This window comes from Varroa destructor, unplaced genomic scaffold (assembly GCF_002443255.2).
Source record: "Varroa destructor unplaced genomic scaffold, Vdes_3.0 BEIS01000005.1, whole genome shotgun sequence".
Lineage (NCBI taxonomy): Eukaryota > Metazoa > Arthropoda > Arachnida > Mesostigmata > Varroidae > Varroa > Varroa destructor.
In genome coordinates, this window is record NW_019211458.1 from 41,908,493 (window position 1) to 41,936,435 (window position 27,943).

At 39.7% G+C, this 27,943-nt stretch overlaps 3 long non-coding RNA genes across 5 annotated transcripts; 1 reads left to right on the forward strand and 2 right to left on the reverse strand.

The window, feature by feature from the left end:
• Positions 1 to 739: 739 nt before the first annotated feature.
• LOC147755710 (uncharacterized) lies at positions 740 to 5,580 on the forward strand. Its single transcript, XR_015329019.1, has 2 exons — positions 740 to 1,264; positions 5,421 to 5,580. It is a non-coding gene; the product is annotated as an uncharacterized LOC147755710 (long non-coding RNA).
• Positions 5,581 to 21,584: 16,004 nt separating this feature from the next.
• Positions 21,585 to 24,659, reverse strand: LOC147755711 (uncharacterized). Of its 3 annotated transcripts, none has more exons than XR_015329022.1 (3): positions 24,205 to 24,653; positions 23,565 to 23,916; positions 21,585 to 21,699 (listed from the first exon to the last, which is right to left on the reverse strand). It is a non-coding gene; the product is annotated as an uncharacterized LOC147755711 (long non-coding RNA). The 3 variants fall into 3 exon arrangements; XR_015329023.1 differs by lacking the exon at positions 21,585 to 21,699 and adding an exon at positions 22,224 to 22,364; XR_015329021.1 differs by lacking the exon at positions 21,585 to 21,699 and having other exon boundaries at positions 23,390 to 23,916; positions 24,205 to 24,659.
• Positions 24,660 to 24,779: 120 nt separating this feature from the next.
• On the reverse strand, positions 24,780 to 26,185 carry LOC147755712 (uncharacterized). The gene is made up of 3 exons (XR_015329024.1): positions 25,945 to 26,185; positions 25,502 to 25,598; positions 24,780 to 25,175 (listed from the first exon to the last, which is right to left on the reverse strand). It is a non-coding gene; the product is annotated as an uncharacterized LOC147755712 (long non-coding RNA).
• Positions 26,186 to 27,943: the final 1,758 nt, after the last annotated feature.

The window sequence follows — 27,943 nt, forward strand, 5'->3', positions numbered from 1 at the left end:
CAGCATTGACATTGTGACCCAGTTGGGCGGAAATCAGGCCGCATTTTTTCTGTGTCTTGGGTAAGTGTGCTTGTGCTTTCTGGTTGAAGAACATCTCAAGTACAGGGTAAACTATTGGTGTGCCATACAGACTTGGTTTGTCTGACTAAACGCACAATATGCACTGGTCGGCTAATGATTCGGGTACTCGGGAGAGATTGACTTGGTAGCAATACATAGCAAAGCACGTTGAGCAACATCATAGGGAGAGGAATAAGCTGCCGGTGTACTAAATGAAGTGGGAAAACGCTGCGATCAACTTACGGAAACAAGAAAATTAGGAAAAAATGCCGGATCGCCTCCTGTATCTGGAATACTCAATTAAAGTATGATTTCGACGTAGTCATCTATAGCGGACTAACTGCCAACTTTCATTATATATATATCCCGGTTTGTGGTACGACATGAAACCAAGTTGAAACTGGGTAAAATAGGACGTTTGAGAAAATCCCATATTTTGTGAACGGCTTCAAAGCGCAGCTCAACGATTGCAATGAACGCAGTTTAACTGCCTTTAAGGTTGTTCCATTTCAGTCGATAATGGCAGTCGTATGGATGCGTGTATCGTTTACCTTTGAAAGTACCGGCAGCTGAACGTTTACCGGGATCGCCTGTCGAGCGATCCGTATCCCATAAAACATCGAACCAAATAAAATAAAGGATTGCAAAGATCTTTTCCCAAAGCAATAATAGAGCCTATATTCAAATGTGTTATATGTCGAAAAAGTCTCAATAATGCCACTAAAAATGTTACTCAACGAGAATTTTCAGAAGCTATTTTGAGTAGGAGTAGAAGGGTTCGGCTAAGCCTGCGCTTTATCGATGCGTAGCTAGAGCTAAATGGGCAGAAAGCCCGCGGCGTACACTAACAGTCATCGAATGCGTTTATTCTTAGCAGACCAGTTTCAGCCAAACAAAGTCAACAATGCGCCACCTTCGCACAAATAGCGCCCTGCACGAAAACCCCTATGTACTATATCTACATTTTTCCGGACTAGCAGTCCACTTTTCTTGGGAATAATGTGTTCGGAAGGACAGAACATTAAGTCACAGTCCCACATGAATCAGACGGCATCTCGTATACATCGGGTTGTACTGACGGGATCAAGCTCAAGTAGCATTTCTCATCGTTGCCTATCTTCGCCGATATCAGCGCCATCTATGATTCTTTTTACGATTGGAGTCATCATCATTTTGACAGAGAGGAAGCTACGACGATACACAGGTATTTCTGAGAACGTCCACTGCGCGCTGGGGCCATTTCATTGGATACTATATGCGGCCATTACAAAGTGATATTCAGCAATAATTCTGGCTACTGCTAGGGCTCTTGTGACAATTACAAGATTGCCGCCACTACGACGGCTGGATGCGTGTATCTATTCTAATCTACCCTTGACTTTTCTAGCGGCCGACAGCTAGCGACAGTAGACTAGCGTTGATTAGTGTTTTTCTTCTGTCTCCAATTACGTGAACGATGGCTCCTCATCGACATTCCTTTCGATGGCTTCTGTTGCTATTATTCATGCTGCTGCTGGTATTCAGACTAGAGTCAATGTCGTAACAATTATTATGTGGTTCAGTCGAATGACAAGTCATGAATTAAACTACTAACGGGTAGCCTGTCCTGCGTTCCGACGGCCGTGGCGCTTTTCTGCGTTTTGTTTTAACGAAATTATTTGATATTAATAAATATTAATTTAATAACATCATGCGATTGTTTTGTGTAGTAAATTGAATATCAATTGAGAAAGAGTGAGCAAGAAGTAAGGTTGAAAGCGCTAAACGCTTACGGAGTCTTTTCGTTCAGTTGGCTTACAAATAACAAGTTCTGCACGACGTAGCAGCAAAAATAGGACTGGCTGATAGCAATCACCTTCGAATGAAAGCTCAAATGTAAAATAACTAAATGAATCCGCGTAGAACCGTAAGAAAACACTGACCGCTCCCCGTGTCATGTCAAGTTTTTACTAGTCAAGTAAACATATTGAAAAAAAAAACTAGTGGAAGACGTAAACCAATCTACCACTTTTGCGTCACGAACAGGCCAAGGGTAAATTATTTGCTAATTCAATTTTAACTTTATTACAATTTTTTATGTGGTCCAGACTCTAAAGGCAGACTAAGTTGGAACGTGAACATTTTTGTGAAAGCCGCCAAAAAATTGTATTTTTTTTATCTGTAGCATAACATCAGCGATAAAAGTCATATGTCCGATTCTGTCTAGTTTACCGTTTACCGGTCTATTGAAAGCGTAGAGGTAGCAAAACGGCGCAGCTACTTGTCAACGAGCCGGGTGCTGCTATCAACATTTCAAGTATTTAACTTTCTTCAGCGAGTTACCTGTGAGTTGTACTGTGACTTGTGTGATATCTTTAAGACGTTTGAAAGCGTTTTTAAGGATCTTCTGTCGTATTGGTGCGTCGGGTTCGCGCTCGAAAAATCTACTTATTTACGCAATTGATGCCGGCGCTATAATATGTTGCCATTTCAGAAGTACCACTACAGGGGGACTAAAATAGCTTGTAAATAGTTTTCGAAATAGAAAATTTGGATAGGCTTAATACGAGCTAATGCAACGAATTTCATCTTCATTCTTTTAATTTAATTGTTAATCAATTGCTAAGAACCACTGGGTGGAATATTCGCAAATATTTATTGTGTTAAAGTTTAGATATTCAAAGAACTTCCCTGCGGTCTCGCCTTAACGTTTATTGAATCGCCTCTCCGAAAAGTAGCACGCATGTTGGAATGGAAAAGGGCCGGTTTGTCCTATCTATGAAATGTTGATTGCCGCTGAAGTGGCATTACTTCTATTATTTTGTTTGCTTCTAGCAGTGAATGTGGACAGGCGAAAGTAATTTTCGATATATGACGTATATGTGTGTTTATAATTCCATCGCCTTTTACGAAACAAACACAGCCGTTTCATGCTCTAGATAGACATTTCGTTGAGACAGTGATTAATAAGTAAAACGTATTTAATAGATATTTGGAATCCCAAGCAACTCAACATTGGCCCGTACAAATCTTATAGATGATTGAGCCTAGAGAGCCTAAACAAAATGATTAGTGAATAGATTACCTTACCTAAATTTCCATATGCGCTCTGCCACTCGGCTTAGGCCCTGTTGTGCCTAAAAACAAGGCTGCAGGGAAACACTTAATTTATGTCACACGAATTTACAAAACAAGTGACAGGTCGCACAGGTGCAAAAAGAGGGACACTTTTTTATAAAACAAAAAAGTGCGACGTATCATCGCATTTCCTAGATAGGCGCGAAAGGGGCTTTCGCTATTGATTTTGTGTTGCCAACCCTTTAAATTCTTATCCGGCGTCTGCTTAAGAAGGCTCATGTGAAACATTAGCATTTGTTTGTTGCGTGAGTGACGGCTCTTGACGTTACATTTTCTGGTTGTAGATCTCAGCACCCAATTGCTAAACATACCATGTCTCTTATTTTCGATTTTCTTTTTATTACTAGGCAAAGCTGAAATGAATTTTGAATGAAACACTGGGGACTAAAACATTGTTATAAACGGGCAGAAAAAAAAATATATCATACTTAAGAGTTTAACGAAATGAACGTTTTGTGGATAAAATCAATAAGAACCCCACAGTTATCGCATTTTTTTAACATTCTAAAATATTGTATTCCAAACATTTTGAGATACTTGTTTTGTATAGTATACTACAACTGTATGAATTTTTTAATAAGTCTATGTTAATTGTTCACATATATTAATGTATATTAACGACTATGTGTCATGGTTTACGTTAATGAATAATATATTGATAAATCAATGGTCGCTTATTTCAACTAGATTGACTGTACGGAGTCATTTGCGGCCCTTGACCTGATGTTCAAATTCAGTTTTATAGCATTTCCATGAATATCGTCAGAGTAGTTTTAAAAAAAAGTTCACGCCATGCTTATAAACTAGTGCAAGTTCTGTTTTCATACGTCACCGATAGGTATGGGGACAATTTATTGTTTTGCGTAACTTCCTGATCGCTATTAACATATTCTGCACAATGTGTATGATTGGTTAAGAACAAGTTGAAATTTGCTGCTCAAGTATTAGCAACCTCTTTTCTGTTTCGATACATCTGCAAATGTTATTTTTATTTTGATTTTTGTTATTACCTAAGTGAGTTTTGCTAAATAAGTAAATAAAAAAAAATAAATTTTGTTATTATCTAAGTAAATGTTATTGGATTTGCCTTTTTGGTGTTTTTTTTCTTTCGGTACATGTGCAATATGACTGACACTTTTTAACGAGGCTCTATGTAGACTTTTGCCTGTGGCAAGTTGGTAAAAATAAGTGATCTCTGAGATATAATATTGCGTTGTCGGAAAAAAGATGTTGACCCTTTTTAAATCAATAATGAAAACAGTATTTTTCGATTTTAAAATATTCAATATGCGCTATTTTCTAACATTTTTCTAAAAATACTACAGTTCCATCACTGACGAACTTCTGTGTATTCTGGTCGAAAAATTGTCACACGCCATTGGAACGCAAATAAAGGCATTATGTGAGTTGTACTAAAACCAAAATCAATGATGGTGCAAGATTCGGGCTAAACGATGAATGCACTCGTATTTCTTATTTAAGTTCTTTCTTTTTTCGTCAAGTAGCTAAAGTTGTGTGAGGTTTGACATTGTTCTAATAGAAGACAACGCCTTTTCTGCTCCCTAGTCCGTCTCGATTTCTTTCCAACAGCTTGTAGATATGTTAATTGTTGACAGTAGCTGTTCGAATCGATTGTCTTATCAAGCGACAAAACATATAAGGCGCGATTCCTTTCCATTCCTACCAAGTACCAAGAATGACGATCAGCCTGGCCTTTGCTAGAGATTGTGGGGTACATTTTTTTCATCACCAGCGAAAAACGGCTTCATTTTATTGCGTTTCGCAAACGGAAGTACGATCAAGTAAATACTTGTGCATCAATTCGTATGCCAGCCAATAATCGAGCTTCTTGCAGCCAGCTTCCTTTAAATAGTTTAAAACTGTGTGATGTTAGATGTTTAGGTCCATAGCGAGGTCATAGCTACTTACGTGTCGGCCTTGTTCAAACTTTCGCAATAATTCTATCGCTGTTTTCCAGCCACCACGAGAAGCATCTTTCACATGGAAATTTTCAGAACGAAAGCGACAAAACTCCTTTTGGGCCGGTTCTTCCGATAGCGCATTTTTATCATAGATAGCAGAATTTTTTTTACAAGCCCGAGTAGCTTTTGTGCCTTGATCGTAGTGGAATTGTAAGACATAGCGATTTTTTTTTCAGAAATTTCACTCAGCCTCAAAACGCTATGTCTTCTAAGTCTGAATAGAGGCATTTCTGATAAATGTTAGTATGTGTTAAATATCAGCTTTCAGATGACAGCAACATCAACCCGACGCGACCCAGATTACCTGAGATATGTGACTTCATGGAGGTGAATGGTCATACTTTTTCAATAACTCAATGCACATAACAAATTATAATAAAAGTTATAAATAAAAACCGAACCAAGAACACCTTGCAAAGTACGCTATAAATATTTATTTTCGTGTAAAACACAGGGAAATTCTAGCGAGTTCGCTAAATTAGTACTTAGCAGTACCGCAGCCCCTGAACAACTAAATTTGACCTATATCGCTATGACGAAAACATCACTAAAGCCGTTCCACTGGCTCTCTGTACTCAGCGGCTTTATACCGCCCCCTGATAGTCTGGTCGCGGCTTCTAAATTCAGAAGATTATAATAGCGGTGAACCAACACTTCCTCCCTCCAGACACAAAAATAGCGTTGATGTAGCCCCCGGAGTCGGCCAACAATATTGTACAAATGGATGTCATGCTTTCGCCATAGCAACCGTAATTTTCACTAGAAATGCTCACGACTATATTCCATTAGGTCACCTCCGCAGCCCGTGTGTTTTTCTTTCGCTCTTCGACTGCATACGCGTTTCTGCTGCTGTCGCTACCAGTGGACAGAAAGATAGCTGTACACCCCGATACCCGTTGCACAATTGGCGTCCAAAAACGGTTACAAGTAAAAACATTTACAATCCGTCAGATCGAAAGAAATATTTGGGTAAAAAAAAGAGCATTGGCTGGTTTGGAATGAATGACGCGACTGGAACGTATTACTGATAGTTTTGCGTAGAATAGATACGTCATAGTTGTACTGTATAACTGAATTATGCTCAATGTATATCAGGACTTATGTTGTTTTATCTTTCCATTTTTTGTGTACTATATAAGAAACGGCTGTTGTATTACGCCTTGGATGTCGCGTAGCGCAAGGCCCGTTGTAGCGACACATGATAATGACAATAATGGATTCCATAAATGCTCGCTTTTAAGATTCGAAACGGAAATTCTTCTCAGACTGCTATGGTAAGTTTCCTTCGTTTGTTCTCAAGAAGGTATTGTATTCGGCAGACGCGAATAAAGGTGTATATAGAGAGTTTCCTATTGGTGGAATACCACTACTTCAACAGGAAATCACTGCTTAATTTTTCCCTGTTGCTCAGTCCGACGACCGTCAAGATGACTATGCTTTCCCTCTGGTCAGAAAGTTGGGACCGTTTGACAAGGCAAAACATCCAGGTAGTTGGCATTCGGCCAACCCTACATTTACTGGATGTTTTCCAAAACAGAACGAATGTTTTCGCTTCTGGCTTCGCTTTTGACCGCGGTGCACTCTTGTCCACTGAGTGTTTTTGCTAGATTTTTTTGGCTATGCATCAGTTTCCGTCGATCCTGAAGAACACTAACTATATTAGCAATGACGGCCATAAAACGTTTGCTGAAAGAGTGTTGACGCAGCTAATGACCGGCGTTGTGAGAGCGACAAACGCTCACGATCAACAGATGGGGTAATAACCAGCATAGATCTTTAGCGAACGTCCCATAAATTTAACTCGCTTATCTACATGTCGTTTTAATACTTCGGCTTTAATTTAATCATTGGCCTATTTTGAACGGTCGTTGCGCGGCATCGTTTGAATGTGATTTCAAAAAGAATCAATAATCTGTAATATTTCCAGCGTTCGATAGTCTCTCATTGAACTGTCTCAGTAAGTTGTGCGAAAGATTGATTATGCCTCCATGCAATAAGCCTTGTACCAATTGAGCGCAAAGCAGTATTTTTAAAAGTTCTACTTCTTTAGTTGCCTGGACAACTGGTTGCGCGCCTAAGAAACTTGGTAAGGGCAACTTCTTGCCAAAGTCTTTTTTATAACATCTAACTAAGGGTAAAGATCACGTTCGACTGTGTGTAGTAGACACAGTTTTTAGCTAATTTCGATTTTTATTTCCGCATAATCCAACAATAGGCCAATGATTCGATAACAAGATACTTAATCGATAAATCCTAATAAAAATAATCCTAATATCACTTTTACCATAATAATGATAGTAATTATAATGATTCACTCCCATAGGGTCTAATCCATTAATAAAATTATTTAGAAGTATTTATAATCAAATATAATGTTTTGCTAAAATAATATGACCCACAAGGCTCTAACTCAAGGCCCCTTGCGATGCATCAGCGCCCGCGGCAACAAACGCGACAGATTGCATACGATTATCTATGAGCATTTTGGATATTCTAGCGTTTTACACAATTCGTGCAGACATCCCCACGTGAGGAACGCAACTGCAATAACTTTCTTCCTGAATATAAATAAGTTCTGATGTCATGACGCTCTTATTTGTGTCCGCTTGCAAATGGCTTCGGAGAGCCCAGTACAATATAGCTTTTGCGTATTTTCAATACAGGAAAAAGTCCTGTTTTGCACAGATATGCCAATCCTATGTGCATTTGTAATATGCCACATTAAAACTATCCTCTTTGTTTAAGCGTCGTCTAGTAAAATAAGATCGTCGTGAGGCTATGGACTGCAAGAGGTAGTCTACACTACTCAAATACCGCTTCTGACGGACACACAGATATGTACAGGATACAAACAGTGGTATTCAAACAGATTTCGAGAACACAAACGACAATCATCACGATGATACCCCCTTCACCACCTGATTTAAACGAACACTCGCACTTTCAATGAAATGCTCGTAATAGTAAACTCTTCACTTAAGCTTAATCCACCTTATATACGCATATATGTATATCTATATATAAGCGCTTCAGGTGAGCCTGAGAATATTGCGCCTACAATGAAAACGAAAAGAAGTTTCATGATTGGCGGAAATTCACACGGTGAGGTAACAGACAAAACAATGATCTCTTAGGCTGCACGTGCCTATTTGTCAAGTTAATACGTTGAAATATACTTAATTATCTTCTTTTTTAGAGAAAATCTAGATCGAGATCAATTCCACCAATAAGTTGCAAAGTATTTTTTTTTTATATCTTTCTACTGCTCAAATTATTTTAAATACTACTTACGAAGTTAAGTACATGTATTGACTATTATAGTTTTAGTACTAACTTAAGTTACAAAGTCATGCTAAGTGTGTTCTAGGGCTTCTTGATATCATCATTAGTTGAGATCTATTCTGTCATGAGGTTTCTGTGCCTTATCATACAAACAATAGGAAGAATAGTCTACTTTAGTAGTCAGCTATTTATTGTATAACTATTTATGTAAGCCATGCTCGATAGGATAACATAAAATAGGCTTCACAGATCCTGGTCGACGTAGAACTATAACAATAGAATCAATATTAAGAAATACGTAAATATATGATATAATCACTCGTCAAAATGTTCAGCTCCAGTGTATTCTGATACGTAAGGTGGCGCCATCTAACGACGAACAAAAGACACCAACTGCGCAAGCGCCAGTACCTTACATTACATGGGCTTATTTGTTGTTATGTCGATTGAGTAAGAGTGTAACTTATTATTCAATAAGCTCGCACGTGAATGTAATCAATATTGTTAATTGCTGAGATGCGCCCGAGTAGACCCGATTTAGCAAGGCATACGTTTCTTAATTCAGTGTCAAAGCACTCTGGAGCGAACCGGATGGGATCGCTGAACCGGGTAGTACTACTTTTTTATTATCCTTTAATAGAGAAACTTACACTTTTTCAAGTCTACATAGAGTACCAGGTGCCACTAGGGAAGCCAGGTTCAAAGAAATTCAAGCAATATCTGTTAGATTATTGTAAATTAAGTAATACTTTTTATCAACTGCACGTCTTACTTTACACTGGGCTTATTCTGTCGCTTTTGCATCCAAGTGTCACAAACCTAATATAGCTAAAGACATCTGAATAGAATGACAAGCGTCGTTTTTTCTCTCAGATGTAGCCTAATTTAAAAGTAATACAGCAACCTTGTCCTTGTTGCCCTTTTGAAAAAAAATTTGACCTAACTTTGTCTGTTCTTAAGAAATCGAGTTAGAACGAAGACTCGTGTATATATAGTAGCACATCACAGTCTCAAAGCACGGTTTGTCTTATGCAGAGCTATGAATAGGTTCTAAACGAGTAGAACTTTACAAGGTTCGTCAAAGGAAGATACATCTCAAATGCAATGCGGCCTCCGACCTCTGGCTTATGTAGTACACAGGACTTGTGATTGCTTCATTGTGTACGGATGCGTATTGGCGAAACTAAGACGACGATTCCTGAATTTGGCACTCAGGTACTGTCACGTCGTTCAGTGAGTCAGCGCACACGTATGCCAAAATAAAGAAAAACCTATGGTCATTACCGAGGCAGTAATTAGAACGATCAACGTCTACCTTACTCTAAGTTTAGCCATCTGTTGCGTGCAGAAAAAAGTAGCGGGACAGTATATTGTTTATATTCAGCGCGTTACTTTCCCTTGTACGAGCTATCGGTGTTTCGTCACGTTGCAAAATTAAATCTCCTTATATAGCAGTTATGATTTCTGCACGAATATAACAAGACAAAAAGTTTACCAGAACCGAAAAAAGAAACTGTTCTCAGCGCTGAATACGCTCGAGTTCATACTAGCCAATTAATTAATGTGCAACATCTTGTTAAGGTCATCCATTTAGTCAATGAAGGACTGATGGGCAACCAGAACTCTTTGTTCTTCTGTGCATCACATCTATCTTCAGTGAGGCCCCTTGGGACGTTTGTGAAATGACTGCTATCGATACCACTCAATCTTTGATGGAATTTTCGGTATTAACGAATCGGCCTATACGCAACGCATTTTATTGGTGGGGGCGATTTTTTCGTCAAACGTTGCTCTGTCCAATATTTGACAGGGAAAACCGAAATCGAGAATCAAATTAGAGCCAACGTTTTTTTTTTCTTTTAACCAACGTTCGCCCAGTTTTTAGTTTTAAGCTGTTATATGTCAGCGCTGGTTCTTTCATCATTGAGCTCGGTAACGACGTAAGTAAACATCTTTTACCTGAAACAGCTCCGACGTAGTTTTCAGTGATAGTCCTGCAAGCTGCTAATCCATATTGTTAAAATTAGTCCCTTGCACACTATTTTTCCACATGCGTTCCAAACGATTTTGGTGTCGACGTGAAGCTATTTAGGTAATGTAGGATTCGTCCGTTAAGTCCAACTGTGCCCGATCTGGCCAGCTACTCTCTTCGTTGGAACTCCATGGCTTCTGGTTTTTGTGTGTAAACCTCTAATCCCATGTCGAAGACATCAATGGACAAGCTAGGGTCTGTTGGAAATAAAATCGATTGCTGCTGTATAGAGTAAAATCGTCCATATATATTACGACGTCCACTAATGGATGTCTTTTTCTACCTGTTGCAGCACGCTGGCCATCACAAGAGAAAATAGTTGACGACTCGGCTTATCATCTTGAGCGAAGCTACTTGCGTGTAAAAGAAGCTCGTGTTCTTTCACGCCGCTGTTTGTTGCAGTACGGCCCTTAGTATATATTCATAATCTTTGCTAGGACTTGCAAATACGCGAGTTTTTCGAGTGCTTACCTTCGTGATCCTGAACGATAGCCCAAAAGTCGACAAACACACTATAGACAAACGTAGCTTTTTATGCGAGGCCCTTTTCGGCATTTTCCAGAATTAGTAAACATGCCGACATAATGGATCGTCTTGCACGCGAAAGCTGTGTTGTTTGTCAGGCAATGTTCCTTCGTAGTTGAGATATGGAATCAATGATTATCCTGGAAGACTTGTCAAAAGTATACATTGCTCTTCTTTGCTACTCTCCACCATGATTTTGGGCCTCTTACGCTTCGTGTGCTTTTTAGTATAAGTATCTGCATGTATTCCCTGCCAACCCTGTGGTATAGTTCTCGATATATAAACAGGTATTGAACAGCATGGAATTAATACAGGCGCCTCTTTGCAGTGTCCATTTCATATATCGTCCGTTGGTGAGGATTTGTCATTCGGAAAAAGTTGTATCGTTTCAACGATATCGTGCACCGTGAAATCGCATTGCAGATTAGTCATTCTCCGATCAAAAACGCAGGCATATCTTAAAAATTGTACGCCAGTATTTTCGAAGGGGTCTTTTGAACTATCAAGCTGTGCAGAGTACGTAGTGCGGATTAGCCATGTTACGAATTACCCGAATTAACCATAAGAGGGCGTTTGCGCTCATCGAAGAAGATGGATATCCTGTTAGTGTGTATGTCTGCGCCTTTCTTAATTTGCGATGGGTTTATAGAGCACCTGAAGCTGGTAAAAGTGGTTATATAACAGCTTCACGCTAGCCTGATACAGCGTAATCTAGATCCTTGGGCATTCATCGTTCTATCAAAACTTGCCCTTCTTCGCATTCATCTGTAATGTACATTATTACATATTATTAAACGCACATGGCTATGGTATTCACTCGTTCCTTTTTAATGACGATGCAGGTGTCTTCCGTCACCAATGCAGTGCTAACACAGTACCGATACGCCACCGGTTGGGCAACCTATATTGTATACGTATATTGCGGAACTCAGAGGATCGATTGCAATTTCCTCTAGATAAACGTGTTTTCTAAATGCCTCGCAGTCTAGAGTGTACTATACTTGTAGATGTTACCCAATCATTCAAAAAGCCCTCGGCCTCTTCTGCGATTGAGGTTGCATCGTACTTGGCGCTGGTTCTGACTGCCAATCGATAACCAGTTTTTGGCTAATCTTTTTTAAGCCACGAACAAAATTGTTTTTGCTCTTTGCTAATTTCAGCCGATTTCCATATAACTCTCCCTCATTTTATCTATTGATCTACTATTATATGTAGAAAAAAGGAAGCAGGTACAGACTAGTCAGTTATGCAATTTACGAAGTAATGCTATAGATAAAACCTCCAATGCACAAGCCGCGTCTCAAGCGAATATAGTAGCAAATGTGATCTTTAGATTATTTCCAAGATTCGGACCATTCGGCAGCCTAAGGTGCGGGGGTAAGACCGTTTTCGCCTGATATTACCGCAATGGCTTACTGTCTCTAAACGGTGTTACATTTCAAAAATATAGAACCTTATTTACTGTGAGATGTAACTGATTTTGAAGCAGTTAAACGAATTTCCTTATAACAGCTTGTTTTTTAGTAAACCATTTTAAGTAACATAAAGGAGCCCAAGTGAGCTGGGTGAAATAGGACAAAACGATAAATTCAAGTGAACTACTGGACATACTTAGATCTGCTCTACGATGTTTCTATTCTTCCCCCTTAGCTCCGTTGTTCTCTTATTGTTTCATATAACCGCGCTGTTATCTGCCTATATGTAATGCTCTACTATCTGAACTCTGTGAAACCCATAATGGATAAATCTCGCTATGGCCAGTTGCAGTTGAGATTGAAGGTTGCTAGTTCAGATATGGTGTGATCGGAAGTTCTTCTAGGTTTCGATGTTACCTAATGAAGCAAACCATCACACACGGTATCATGTGTAGGTCCTCTCCCGAATAGTACATGAGTAAATTTACTAAGATTCGCCAGTTCTAAGCTGTCGATACGTTTAATGCTAGCTTAAGGGACTTTGTCTGACGACCAGTGCACATCTGATAAAGAGCCGTCTGGCTCGGATGGTCTACACAGTTGATTTTCAAATCGCTACTTAGCTACGATATTGAATTACTAAAAGTTAATTATATTGAATATAAACTAGTTTATGTTTTTCAAGAACGACTTGAACGTTTCGTGTTGTTTTTCGCAACATTCATAGTTCAGTCGTGATCCCCCTAATGTGCGATGGGTATCATATAAGTATAAAAAGGAACAATAAAAAAAAGTTCATATTTTTCTTTTTTAATAGAAAACTCTTTCATCTCTCACTCGCAGCTCTTACGTAAATGTATGTATGAATTTAACCGAACTCATCGAAAACGCATATTGTTCGATTGAGAGATTTCCGTCGGCATTTCCATTCGAAGTACAGCCGAACGAAAGTTGATTTGTTTTGTGTACAGTTACCGACATTTTTTTCTACAACTGAGAAATTTGCCACCTTTATGAAAAAAAACATGTCATTAAAATAGTTTAGTAATAAGGATAATTCCTAAGTTAGTGATGGGAGGCGAAAGCGTTAATCCTATTTCAGACGAAAAATGCAATAGCGCTTGCCGGTGTTATGAAACCGCTGACCGGGAATTATTAAACTAAAAAGCGACGTCCTGGCTCTGATCACATAATTTTCTAAAACAAAATTTAATATTATATTAATTTTCAGCCGTAGATCATTTTAACGCTCTCGCCAATTCCGCCTTCAAATTTCGGCATCTTTATAAATTTACTTCGTTCAGCCCGTCTTCCCTTTGCCCTCCAGCTCCTCGTTTGCTACTGAATATAATTCGTTTATAGTATTTCTTTGCTGTTTGGTATACGCTTCGGTTTCTATATCGCTGCCCTGATATTCCACTGCTGTTACTACTGGTAGTATGAGATCAGTGATTGCATACAAATATATATATATATATTAAAAAGTGGACCTTTATAGCAGTTACTACACGCCGTACGTGTACTGAATATATGTGTTTGTCTGTATATTTGTGTGTGCATACACATATGTAGATATGTATGTATATATTCATACTTTGTGAGCCATACGGGGCGGATCTGTGAGAAGGCGCTACTACGAAGAACGATGGACGCTTAAAAAACATCACTTTCACCGATCCGTCCGAAGGTCAGGAGCTGTGACGGCGACATATGATAAGGCCAATAATATTCGCATTGACTTAACAGGCACAGCTGCAAGGACCGACGAAAAAGTATTTGCGAAAATTTCACATTTGACAGATGTTTGTTGGCCGACGGTCAACAAATAACTATTAACGCCAACTGATAGGAAAGAACAAACAAATATTGGTAATCGACAACAGTTTGTGTGTGGCCATAATTTTGAATCTTTAGCCAATCGAATTGCTGACCAATAGCTGAAAAACTCGACTGTTCTCTAAGAAAACGCTTAGGCAACTGCCGAAAATAAATATCAATAACGACCAACAAGGTATCGAGACAGGTTATGATGGTATAGCTCACTAAATTAGGGTGAAAAGCCAAATCAAGAATTTATTAGATCGCGTCATGCGACGACAACAACTATCAGCTGCTTTCTGAACCTTTTTTTTTGCTTATTTACAATTTATATGTAGAAAATAGCCCTTTTTCGTCGACATGCGACTGAACATATCAGTTAGGCAGAGCTCTTGTAGGTATTTATGGCTTTCCGCGTAATCATTCCATGCTCATAAGGAGTATAATTGCAATTTCGCTGAATGCCCCCCTATTTACTACCGATTCTATCGCAATAATCGTATCACTATTTAGAGACAACAAGTTCGCACCATATTGAATCTTAGACTGAAGGAGTGAGCAAGTTGAAAGCGATACGTCTACACGAAGCGTTTGCGATCAACTATAGCATCGCGAGGTAGGCAATAGGTTAGGTCATTCCTAAGCAACGCTTTCGTGGTTGAATACTTCGACTTCAGCTTTTGGGTTGGACATTTTCTATCGATTCCGGCCTTGACCTGAAACGGCTTTAGAAATGTCAATCAACTTCCACAGTAAAACGTAACTTCACTATACGCTGTAACCGAAATTTAAACCTCAGCCTTCCTAAGGCTATTGCAGCCAAAAATTAATGAACGTCAGTGGGCACGCCCCGCTTGCTAATGGACGTTAACACGTAGATATAGTCAGTGCTTGAGATTAGTGACAACGGGAAAAAGTTGTCTAGCATCGTTGTCTACAAGACGTAATGTTTTTACGTATAGACACAATGCAGCAAAACAACATGCGATTAATAGAAAAAAGGAATTGTCGACAAAAGACGCGAAATCTCAATGATTAATAATGAACCGTGTGTACACTGGGACAGAGCTAAAGTTGAAACTTCTGGGATTTAGAATGAAGAATATAGTTGCCATGGGAGAACGAAGCATTGGGATTCTTTGTGGATGAGAACGTCTATCTTTTTTTCATCGGATTCTTATCATTTTCCAGAAGCGGTTTACACTTCATATTGTGCTAAGCGGGCACATATATCCATGGCAGCTTTTGGCCTTGTTTATTTAATAGTAATCACTGTGCTAAGTAGATGATGCTTTAGCTATTTAACTGTATGCGGTTGAAGATGACACTGTTGTCTTTTAAAGTAATAGAAGATCGGACAAGTTTCTGTTTTTCAAGCATATCAGAAGCCAGATGCAAAAACGCTTTGTGACGGCTAGAACATAGATGACGATGGGCAACAATTTGAAAGTTTGACTTATCTTAAATTTGACGTTTGTTCTATTTATCGTGAGATTGTAATTTCATAGAACACCTATTGAGTATATTTTCACGTAGATAACGAGTGCATGTGAGTGTAGTGTACAAACAGTTACCGTAACCTTTATTATGAAGGTAAGAAAACATAGCAGATAGGAAGTAAGGCAGCTTAGTCTACTAACATTCGAGATTATAATTTGTTGTGGCTTTAAGTTGCCCATCTTGGCAAACGTTTTAAGGATGACATAAGTGCGCAACGAGCGATATAATCATAATTTTCCGCATCTGAACTACCTATATGTCAGTCCCGTGGAAACTAAATTTTCTTTGAAGAAAGCATGGTGGAACCCGTGCACGACAAAGCAAGTAACGACGTGTCTATTTAGTCAATGCGTCCTTTTCCACTCATTGTACCCAAGGCAAAGATAATCCGCATAAATCTATGCCAATCTTTGTTGCCAGTTCATTTGAAAGCTGCTGGGAACTCAAAACAATAACGTAGGCCCTGAGACAGCAGTGGCGAGTCTGAGGGATTCCGAATCTGTGCGTGTAGTCTCAGTGCTCTTTTTGTGAAGCGGCTTTGATGGTATTCAGTCGTCTGAGATTGCTGTTCCCAAATGGCGTGTATCCCATACCCTGCAACCGAAAATGATATCGAAAAAGCTGAGAGCGGCCGCGAAAGACAAGCGATAGAGCGAGTTCATCATTACCACTGCCTTTCTGCATCTCCTGGTGACGTGTACAGTTGAACCCCAAATACGGAAACCGGTTCACATAGATAAGAGGCAACCTGGCGGGCTCAGTGCTTGCTGTTCTGCCTTTTTTTTTTTTGATCGCCTCTGTTTTAGCAAAATTTACGGTTATTCACGAATCTATGACTGCCGCGTAAAACCGGGGTAGAACTTGCTAGACGTGAAATCTCTTCAACGTAAGTATCATTAAGTCGCTTACGTTCAAGATGACATCGACTGAGTGTCTCGGTCCTCTTAGTTGATTAGGGAAGTCCTCCGGTAAAATGGGGTGTAAGACTGCGTTTAGGTTATTTTCCTTGGTTGTGCCGTTTGTCAGTGTGAAGAGCGAGAGTTCGGCCATCTTGTCGTCGATGATTATTCTGTTTTCCTATAGAATTATAGCGAGAAAGTCAAGTACGCTCACAGGGACCCTCACTTCGGCAAGCATGAGTATAACCTCGTACGCTTGCTGTATACTCGTTTAACCTTTTAGTCAGCCAGTCAGAGAGCAGCTTATAAGAAATGCTTTTCTTTGCTATTTTTCATCATGATGGAGGCAAGGTTCAGGCGTTCTTTCCCACAGGGATTACTAATAGCATCCGTTCACTGAGCTGGAATTATATTAATATGTAAACTGGTGCCGCTCAGCATGGTGCCAGAACGACAGTGACTCGTTGTAGACTCTATCTTAATCGGCAGCTTGCTTGTTATATAGACTTTCAAGACCTCGTATTAGTACCTGCAACCATGAAGTTTTGTTGCTTTAAGATCTCCTCTTCTTACGCTGCCGCAAAAAAGGATACCGCGAATGATGTTGTATTCCTTAACGTAAGCATCTCAAGGAAGTGATTTATGTAGGCCGAGGAGCTAATCGGGCAAATTGCGGAGTTTCCGTAATGCGTCAGCCACTTGTATAGTTAACGTTCTGTATCAGCGACAACGGGGCTCAAGTTCAAAGTATTATTGCTTTTGAAATACTCACATTTTTTAGCAGATATTGTTAAAAATAAAGGCTTAAAAGTAGGACTTGGGTTGAACCTCGACCTTAAGCATGAAGGCAACCTGGACGTTCTGTAAGTGTAGTTAAACGGTGGCCCGTGCTTTCGGGGGGGGGGGGGGGGGGGACAAAAAAGCTGGAGGATTTCAAGTATCCTGTGGACTTTGTTTTATCAGATTTTGAGAAGAATCCGAAACAGTTTCGGCATTCATCACGTCAGGTATACGGATAACTCAGGTAAGGTCCAAGAACTTGTTTACATCTGGGCGTCGCGACGGAACTCGTTGTTTGCCAATCCGCGCAAATGCAACATAAACAGTGAGGTCTATCGCCATTGACATGTGAGTACGAACGTTTGCGCTTTCTCACAGAAAATAATTTTTACCCAGAAACTTTACCCTATTCTTCGTTATCTTTATCGCGACTATATCGATAACCGAACTCCCTGCATGACCTCGAACAGTCGGTGCCGAAGTGAAATAAACTATTTATCAACCGCGAGCCACAGACGAACCAAGGTTGAATCCAATTCAGCTGACCGAGCTTAAGCTGCTACGAGACTTAGCCATCGGCCACATAAGACAATGACGTTAGTCTCCCCCAGACATGGCCTCAGGTTGCTTGTCTTAAGACTGTAGAATACGAAAATGTCTTTACTGGGGCAGCCTGATCCGCTACTTTTTTTTTGCGGAACAGTGCTCAAAATTCAAACGTGTTAAATTCATTTGCCCAAGTCTCTATGAGGACAAGGATGCTTATACTGTGCAAAGTTTTTGGGGAGAAAAGCACTAGAGTGACAAACTTTCTACAGTTACACTGTGTAGTTGTTAGCGTCTCCTCAGCGTATGGGCTCGCTGCAAGCTGCTTACGAAAGACATCCAAAACAAACGTGCATGAACCCAGCAATTTATACTAGATATTAAACTACATAAGCGACACCTGTACATTAATACGATGATCGTACTTTAAATCAAGCACTGTCATTCACTAGCAATACTATTATTTACAGCTAATAGGATGCAGTAGGTGTCTATAAAGCAAACGTTTGGACAGTATCTACGACCAAAATTTTCATAATCATTCTATAATTCATAATACCATCACTTTTTTTCATCACACGTTATCTTCACGAACCAACTACACGACATACTTTTTCAGTCACATTTAAGCACGACACAGAAAGCGTCGTTCAGTCCTATCGTTCTAGTGGCTATGAACTGTTCCAGGTCCTTGAAAGGATCTCAATGGATATTTTATCTAAGTTAAACTAGCAATGCTAGCCTTGCGCCTTTCAATGGGTGCCCTAAGCGACTTTTCAGCCATACGCATTCATGTTTACATGTTAAAAAAGACCAATAACAGGATTCGTCTTGGGGGTGCGGAAAAATTGGCACGCGAAGAGGACATCCTCTAACCGATGTTTCTTTGTACAAGAAGTACGTCGCTAGTCTAATATGATAATGAATACATCCTGGTTCGCCTGCTTTTCCAGAACATACATACATAAGTGCAATGACAAAAATAGACGAACTTGTTTGTTGATGCACTAGCTGATAGTAGTTAGGCTAGAAATAGGGCATCGCGGAATAAGAAGGTTTTCCGTTTGTTATCTACTAGCCTGTTACCTACTAGCGCTTTACAATGAAGCTTCCAATCGCGCACACCCGAGACCGGGTAACACTACCAAAACGGGCAAAAAATGACGTTTAAAAACGACAATTTGAAGAAAATATCTTTCAATTGTGAATATTAGATATATTTAAATTTCTTTAGCGTAAGTCCCGGTGTTTTAAATCGCTACAACGAAACATACTACACAATCTGTAGGAATAAAAAAAAAAACCCGTTTCATCACCTTGTGTGTGAAGCACAGAAAGGATATGAGCAAGCCCGAAAAATATTGTCTACATCAGGCGAAATAATTCGCTTAAAATGAGTCCTAAATTAAAATAGCTAATACGTGCGTTAAAGCTCCTCCGCAGGTACAAGGTTTACACAATGCCAGTAAATATCCTTACAATTGTATTAGTTACTGCGATGAACTCAAACCGTCAAAGGTACACATGATTGACCACAGGTAACTGTTCCTCTGAGATTTTCTAACACATTTCGCATCATGCCTCTGTTGCCTTGGGCTATTTTACGACTCTCAAGATTGCCACGAGGCACCCTAACGTTGCTGTCAGATTTCTATGGACCTGAAAGGCAGAGCGAACAGCTTCAAAATGGATCCAAGACCCGAACAGTGTCAACAGGGAACAGCGATTTCGGAATCAATAAGGCCGATAACAGTTATCTCTTCCCAGATAATGTCTACGCATTTTTCTGTCTGTCTGTCTGTCTGTCTGTCTGTCTGGATGTCGATGCCGTTTAGAATTTCTACACTGTTAATTTCTACCGCTGTTTGGCCTTCGAAAAGCATGATTTGCCATCGCTGTTCGTACCCCGACTGCTGCTAATAGAACTTCTTCTGTTCATTAAGTTCCAGCGCTACATCCAGCAATCAGCCCTTCACCGTTACGATTGCTAGTGTTATATAATTAAATAATAATAATAATATATAATAGCAAGGAGTGTAATTAAGTGCCACACCATATGGTGTAGCAGCATGCGTGTTCTGGTTGTATAACCTGTCAATTCGCAGGTCTAAGTTATAATCACGCAGAATGCGGCAAATCTTACCACCCTAGAAGAAGCGGCTATATTTGATTAGTGATCGAAGAAGACGTACAGGCAAATGTCTGATGTTAGCATGTAGTTAAGGATGACATTACGTTTTTCCTTAACTTACAGGGTAGCGGTGCAGTCAGATATGCATCAAAGCGCAGCCGTTAGATGTGTACCCTCATTTTACTTCAGTCATATTAACTGAATGATGTGAAGGCGCTTCGCATTCATAAACTGTAGAATGTAATAGGTAAACAATGTGTTGCGCTGTTAAATCAAACAGACAAATATTAGATAAAGATAGCAGTGCTTTCATTTAGTGTGTACAGGCTCCGATTGGAGTTAATGAAACACATGATTAACGTTATTAGTATTTAGATATGAAAAAATTAATTTTTAATTTTTTTCTAATTTTTTAATTTCTGGTTTTTACGGATACAAGTTAATTCGACTGACCGTTGGTGAACAGCTAAGTCAAAAGAACAGAGGGGATATCGCAGAACTAGCTGGATCAATGTAAATACTTTTTTCTAAGGCAGGACGTTACTTACACATAGTACTGAACATTACCTAAGCAAACAGGCTCACGCGTTTATTGAGCTATATCATGACCTTTGAATGAAAGATTTTCACATGACCTGAAAAAAGTTCAGACTGAATTGTGTTCTCACAGAAAACAGATCTTAATGACGCACTCAAACGCCACTGCCATGTCTTGAAGATCTCTATTTTAGCGCACCCCTTAGAGTCAAATTCCTCCAGTTGCCTTCGTTTAGTACCAAGGAAAGGCAAAATTACCTTTATAACTTGATAACTTAAATAGCATTGCTTTGAATAGTCCAAAAAATTCACCTGTATCATGAAATAAACGCAAAATCTAACTGATGAAAATGAAGAATTTTTTTTAAATATTTCCTACGAATGATTATGGTGTTACGCGTCGGAGTAAGTCAGTTGATCTCTGAGACGACTGTGATAAGGCTGAGACAACTTAAAGACAACTGCTTTTTGAAACTTCTCAGTTCTAAAGTACACATAATATTAGTAAAAAAAAAAAAAAAACTGAAAGAATGTTGTCGCTTCAAAATAATGCCGTTACACTTGACATTGTAAGTTTAACCCTGGTGCACGCCGCTTCTAGAGTTGGCGTATTTGAAATGAAGTAAAGCGCCGATTACGTCACTTGCGTTATTTTCACCCGTGTAACAAACTGCTGCGACGACGTGTAGCAAACGACGCCCGAAGAAAGACCATCCGCCGTTACTGTTTTAATGAGCTCGTTGCAAATGTCGATTTGACAATTGAATTCTAAAGTTCAAACTGTCAAATCCACACTCTTATTTTGTGAACGAGGAAATTAACACCGTTAATATTATTTTTTTGCTTCACCTGGAAAGAACGCTAAATGCGTGCTATCACCTACATATTTTTTTTCAGTACTTGCAGCTTTGTTTATACCTATATACATTGGTTTCACCAGTGAATATTAATACAAATATATAATAATAAATATGAATTTATATAAATTAAGGCTTCGTTTAAAGATACAGTGTAGTAGTGCATATTGAACAAATTTTTTCATTCGGGCATCTAGGTGGTCTTGAAAAAATGAATACTAGACCAGCAGCAGCAGCAGCAGCAGCAGCAGCAGCAGCAGCAGCAGCATAGCAGCAGCAGCAGCAGCAGACAGCAGCAGCAGCAGCAGCAGCAGCAGCAGCAGCAGCAGCAGCAGCAGCAGCAGCAGCAGCAGCAGCAGCAGCAGCAGCAGCAGCAGCAGCAGCAGCAGCAGCAGCAGCAGCAGCAGCAGCAGCAGCAGCAGCAGCAGCAGCAGCAGCAGCAGCAGCAGCAGCAGCAGCAGCAGCAGCAGCAGCAGCAGCAGCAGCAGCAGCAGCAGCAGCAGCAGCAGCAGCAGCAGCAGCAGCAGCAGCAGCAGCAGCAGCAGCAGCAGCAGCAGCAGCAGCAGCAGCAGCAGCAGCAGCAGCAGCAGCAGCAGCAGCAGCAGCAGCAGCAGCAGCAGCAGCAGCAGCAGCAGCAGAGCAGCAGCAGCAGCAGCAGCAGCAGCAGCAGCAGCAGCAGCAGCAGCAGCAGCAGCAGCAGCAGCAGCAGCAGCAGCAGGAACATCAATAAAAAGACAGAGGAAAGAGATCAACGTTAATGACTTGCTAGATGGATTTTATCCAATAATTAGTGATTACTAAATGAAGCAAATAAATGCCTTTTCTTCGCAGTGCTAACGGTCGACCTTGATTGAACTTCATCTAAAACTTCCAAACGAACACACTGTTGAGAGAGGAGGAAGACAAGTATAGTACGTAACTACTGGTTATAATGAACGACTCAAATAAATTACTAAACTTAGAAGCTAAAACAAAGTAGCCAATTGAGTACTAAATGTATTGAAAAGTTAACAAAAAATATCGGCATCTTGAATTTTTCAATTTTTGCATTTACGAGAGGACACTACTTTCTGTTCGTATGTTATTTTCTTTTAATGCGGCCTTCGACTCTTGAAGCCCGCCGATGGTTACGACTCTGTTAAGGGATGAAGTGCGTGTTCAGAAAGTATTGTAACCATTCGTAAATGAAAAACAGCCAAAAGAATAAAGCAAATGTAACTAAACAACGCTGTAAGATAATAGATCAAATTATCTTGACCTCTATGTCCGGTATCGCGGTTAGACATTCTATTAGAGAGACGGCTGGCTGGCTGGCTGACTTCCAGCATAAAACGAAGCCTGTCTCTGTCCGGGTTCAAACCTAGGCCACAACGTTGATCCAGAGTGAACCGAATGACTCCATACAAGACAAAAGAAAATTAATTTGTAAGAAGTGGATAGAAACTCATGTGCGAAAGACCAGGCTACGTCCTAAATGCTGCGCCTTTGGGTACATGGCCATTGTGAAGCGATATGTAGAGTAGCTGAACGATTTACCCTTATGCACGCTTGCAATCTTTCTATTTATCATAACTTCTTTACTTTTGGCCAGTTCTTGACACTCAATTCCTTCTAAGTAGGTACACCTAAATGACCTAAATGTTTCGGGTATCAGGTCGCCGCTACATCCAATTGAGACGGCTGGCTCCCAGCACGAAACAAACCATGTGTCTATATAGTAGAGCTATAGCACGGCAATGCTAAACAGAAGCAACGTCAAAGAACGGTACTGAAGTAAACGGTAGGGAGCATGAATAAGAGCCTATGATATGGGGAAAAGAAATTTCCCAGACCAGAAAGAATAAAGGTAAATTTTCTTGCTAAATATGTAGTTACATTAAAAGTTTCTTCCATAAAGCGTATTCCTAATTACTTTAATTGATCAACTTTATTTTACCTATTGATACTTTTCTATGATCTCATTTCACTTAAAGAATTATATAAGCGAGCGAGATTACAAAACGGTTCCTTTATGGTCCAACCGCAAGAAGTTTATGCCGTCGTTACTATGGAAATGACTTGTGAGGTAATAACTTGTGCACACCTTAATTACGATCATTGCTGCTGGCAATTGTTACGGTGACTTCAGTAGTTCTGCAGCTTCTGGTTGTAAATTCGAGCACTTTTATTTAAATCACGCGCGGTGGGAGGAGAAAAAAGTCCACGTTGCCATGCTAATCTTCAATATATTATTGTTTGTTATAGGGCTTGCCGAACGTGCTCAACCGTTAAACGATAGAGCTTCACGTGAGCTCGGAAGTTCAAGTATATTATAACAGCGTAGGAAGGTCATTTTGATGCGTACTTTTTAGTTCGCGATTCTTCACGTTGACGAATTAACATATCGGAAATTAAGGCATATTGTCAGGCTCGTTCGGTGATGCGACTGGATACACCTGTTAATAAACAAAGTCTATAATAAAAATGACAAGTGTTGGAAAACTCGAAACAGGTGCATGTTGAAATACCTACAGGGTTTGCGCTTCCTGAAAGTAAACGTATTTCTTGTAGTATCGTACTTAGGTCCAGAACGAAGCAGAAAATGTCACCATTTCGTCGAAATTCATATTGGAAAACCGCACTACTTTGAAAAGTTCGATGCATTATTTTGGCGTACTACAGATATGATAGAAAGAAAAAACTTCGATAATCACAAACCGGGCAATATAGCTCAAAAGACTTACTCATTCATTTCGATTTTGATCCGATGAGATTTTCCGCTAGGGCAGAATTACTTGTATAAAAAACGAGCGTATTTTTGTGGCTGGATAAACATGTCGTTGTATGCCGAGGCATCCGACGCGTAAAGTATTCTACAGTTTGCTTTTCTCCTTGAGCATTAAGCGAATACGTAGCAGTCCGCGCTGCTTAATCAAATGTGTCAGCTGGTTTCCGTGAGGACGTTCTATTGCGTAACACATGCTAAGCTACACCATGTTATGTTTCCAATGGGTGAATTGGGCACCCCACTGAACTTAATACCTGGCAATACAGATTTCTGTGTCCCTAAAAATCTAGGGAAAGTTACGCATTAAGCAGACGGCTGCCAGAATGCAGAAATGAAATTTAATTTGCATACAATATATAGATGAAATCGATATCCGTGAAAGCAGAAAGCGCCCGATGAACACAGCAAAGCGGCCATGCCGTCTATACGTATATACGGACACCTCGTATAGAAGACTCTTGTGGCTATGTGTGAATTCGGTTGTAACAGCTGACGGTAAACCCAGGCATGATTCGAAAAAATACACTTGGATTTCAGTGTAAAATCTCACATTTCATGTAATAGTAGGATAAATGACAATGATAGGTAAAGGTTATTATGAAACAGAGCGTATGTTTAGACGACTTTAAAGAACATTCATGTTCCATTTGCCATTTTTCTGACCCCGCGTCCAACATCTTGGTGGGCTGACGCAAGTTCAAAATAGGAAAATATATTCACGTAATGCGGCCATAGGCCCGCCTATGGTCCCCGTTAAGCTTGGTCCCGTACAAGCACACATTGTAATACTTTCCTGGAGAGCCTGGCAACTTGAATGCTCAGATTTGATAACCTTTTTGCGTGTAGCGGACAGATCCACGGTACCAAAAGAATAAAAGCTGAATATTATCGTAAATCGATAGCTTGATCAAACTGGCAGTTATTTTTCTGTAAAAAATAAAAAAAAACTGTAAATAATAATAAAACGACTGTAAATAGTAAGAAAAAAGCTGTAAATAAAAAACTGTAGATAGTAAATAAATTAGCTCAATTGCAAAGTCGGGTGTCTTTTGAGAGCTATAACTGTTATCAAGTGAGCGCAAATTTTCCTATAAAAATGACTTGGTAGCTTGGACCTCATGTATCTGTTGCTAGATGATACTCAATGGCGTTATAGAAGCTGCTAAATAATACATCCTTTTTTGAATTTTAATTTAGGTACCATTATGGCCTAGATTAAGGTGCCTACAAAGAGAACTTTAACAACAACCTACCTTTTTTAGGAAATTAGTACGAGTTAGGCATTAGCGGATAGCCCTTGCAAGGGTACATGATGTTCGCATCGAATGTAATAACGCGTAAAGCGCTAATCTGAAACAATTAATTAAAACTAGAAGCCTTTTTCGTTCAAATATTGACAACTAATATTTTGAGAATTGGACATTTACGACCCTGAGTCCGCTGTCCCCTGTCTAAGTCGAGATGGAGGCTATTGATGAAATAAGATTCGGTTTAATTAAACTTTAAAATTTTTACTTTTGTTGCGCTTGGTAATTTCACAGTGGATCTATCCTTGAAGCAACACTTGAACAAGTTTTCTTTGTTACATCGTGACTCGCCCAGACTACGCCATATACGTATTTTCAGTTCCTGTATTAGCATGCCTTATTCGGCCTACCATAAGAAGCTTGGATACCCACATTTGTTGGAGACTTACCGTCGCAATAACCGGTCCGACAGTCCACTTTCGTAAATGTCCAACTGTTTGAACGGAAAGTCAGTCAACGTTGGTAAAGTCACAATCTGTGTCTATTCAGTAACATAAGTAAAAACATATCGGTCGTTTTCATATTTTAGCCTTTTGATAGGATCGTTAAACTTTCCTCTAATCAGAATTTTCCTTGAAATGACCTTTAAACTGAAGCAAGCGCAGTATCGATGTCTGCCACCGTGGCAACTCGAAACACTCGCTTTCACAGCCACCTCTAACGGCCGATTCGCAATGAGTATGTTTTGACGAGTCTCTCTAAATTGTCAAGCTACTTTTTCCTTCTGCTAAATAATTACGGACAATAAAATAAACATAGTTGTGTATCGAGAGAACCAATTATGAAGAACTTCACCGTGCTCCATTATTTTCCTCTACCTCAAGCCCGATGAACATCTCGCATTTACTGTTTACAAATAGGACTATTTACAATTTACTTCCTATGAATCGCTTCGTGTTTTCATATATTTCACTCGAAGCGGATTGTACTAGTATTGACACCGCGTTTGTCCTAAGTTTTCAAATCCACATTATTATCTTATTGGGAAGATCGATAGGGTAATGTAAGATGTATTGTTTTATATGTAGCATAATGGCATAACTTGAAAGCTGTTAGATACTACGAAAATGCTGTTATTTTATATAACGTATCAGCTTTCACTTCGGGATTTGTTAAGCGATAACTTACTTCTAATAATCGACTACGTTTTACACAATTCAGCGGAGATCATGTCCGAACACAGATACGTAATTGTCAATTTAAACACTTATAGCTGACTAAAATGTCGCTTTTGACGAATCGTAGATTATATAGAACAGATTATATTATACCTAATGCTATATGATGATCCCTAGACCACTGGCTTTTTCTACAAGGTTTTACTAAGACAGATGCGAGTACAACGCATTACAATTAGGTGCTCGCTCGTGAGCGTCCTCTGTAGTTTGACATTGATGAGTGCTAGCTTCAAGGAAATCTTAGTCACCTATTTTTATTTCAAAAGCGGTCAAAAAATTGCGGGCAAAACCACCCTAGGTCTGGCGGACTTATTCTGTCTGGGATCGCAAAAGTTACTTGCTTCAGAGCGAAAAATTTCACAACCTCACAACAAACTAGATACCATCGACTAATACGTTAGCCGTAATAGTATAAGAAGATTTCCTATATAAACTTCCAAACAATTCTATTACCTTTTCGATCGTAAAAATTTGTCAAATAAAGCGTCACGATGCAGTCCAATGTTCTCGCTAGCAAAGCCCTATTGCCACTTTCTAAAAGGTCAAATGTGCAAATCTTTCAGGTCTGAGTTACAGGTATGTGCAACGGTTGTATGGGCTTTTAGGCAGTGTTTTCGAACAGCAGTAGAGCCCACTGGAATCACTGTGGCAGCCGGGCAGTATAGCACTAGCCGTACCGACTTTTGTATTTGTTTTAGTACTACTGAGACCCTACAGGTGATCTTCCCTTCGTTTTACGCAGGGCCCCCGTCTCTTGGTCCCCTGTCCTCCTTTTATATATATTGCTAGCCGGCTCTCTTCGCCGTGAAGCATTTATCTCAGCGTGGCCTCGGCCCTAAATAAACGATCTTGTTTTTTTTTACAGCTTTTGCTCCTTTTATCCCAAACAGCGTAAAGTACTCCAAAGTGTGAGTTACATCATTGCCCACGTGCGCTTTGCATGCCTGCACGATCCTCTACCCGCCGTTCCTATTTCATAAGAATACGCTTGGAAATGTCCGTAGGCAGCGAGGACTTGGGTCAGGCAGTGCTGAACCACTTCTCCAAAATCTTTCGCCTAACACTGTATGCGTTCTGGTATCAACTGATTATAATCTTTTTATATATTATAATACAAACTATCTCTTGCATTATTATGATTTGGCCGAAAAGTTCACATACATGTATATAGATGTATGTTTAAGCTTCTCGGGAATTAACACCAGCGAAG